Raw genomic sequence first — 1,285 nt, forward strand, 5'->3', positions numbered from 1 at the left:
TTTACACTATGTACTATCCATAGCTGATACAAAATCTCAATTTAAGCATAAGAAAGAAGAAGAGCATCAGAGGGAAACACAACCGACTATAAATTGTAGAAGCCAATTTACCTACCAGATTTGACATTCACCATAGAGAAGATTGTATATTTATCAGTGACAGAGACAAACAAGTGTAATGCCAGAAAAACAATGATATTCTGTGTAATTCAAAAGGCTGACAGACTAAACAAAACAAGCAAACACACAAAGCATAAATCAAAATGACAATACAATAAATATGTTACAAACAAGGAAAGGCCAGACAAGCAAAGCAGAATAGCAAGTGATACTATCTTAAGTGAAATAGTTCAATTCGATACGAATACTGTTTCATTTCAAATGGACTCGAGTTTATAAATATCATACTATGTCTCCTTAGTGAGCATTTGTAAGCTGTGATATTCTACACATCTTCCCCTAAATTACTACACTACTTATTTTGCAGCACTGGCACAAAAATAATTCAAATTAAAGGAACCCTCCCACAACCCGGAAAAACCCAAACCCTCAATCAAATTGGAAAAGGCCGATGAGAGGGATTAATTATGTAACGGTATCGATGGTATGCAACAGGAACGATGATACTATTCTAAATGGAATAGATGAATTAGATAAGTATACTATTTCATCCCAAATGGAATGGAGGTTTTAAATTAGATAAGTATACTATGAGACGAGCCCAAATAAAAGAAAATAAACACAGAGGAAGCAAAGATGAAGAGAATTTACGGAAACAAGGGAGAATTTACAAAAAATTCAGAGATCTGAGAAGAATCGAGTTGGTGAAGTTGGATAGGAAGGGTGTGTTACTAACCGCAGCTGAAACTCTAACGCGGAACCTTAACGCCGAACACGATTGAAAGGAAGCACGAAGAAGATGGAAAAGCTGTCGATTGAAGGTAGAGGGGAGGATTTGGAGCAAATCGGTACCGGAAACCACTCAACCTCGAAAAAGTTATCAACAAAAGTGAAAATGGAATTGTGAATAGAGGTAAGACACGAGATACCTTTTATGCAGTTAATAATTTAATTTTTAATTAATTTTGGTAGCAGGTTGGCCGGTTGAGTTTAAAGGGTATTACAGTATTAATATGTATATATAACTCCGTGTACAGAAACGTTAGGAAAAATAGCTATTGTGTGTATTATAGTTTTTTTCATGTCTATAAACCCCAATTTCCCAACTAAAAACAAACTTGGCTTACAAAATAAGCTAAAATATAAGTAAATATCGGAGTTACTG

Source organism: Brassica oleracea, chromosome C1 (genome assembly GCF_000695525.1).
Source record: "Brassica oleracea var. oleracea cultivar TO1000 chromosome C1, BOL, whole genome shotgun sequence".
NCBI classification, from domain to species: domain Eukaryota; kingdom Viridiplantae; phylum Streptophyta; class Magnoliopsida; order Brassicales; family Brassicaceae; genus Brassica; species Brassica oleracea.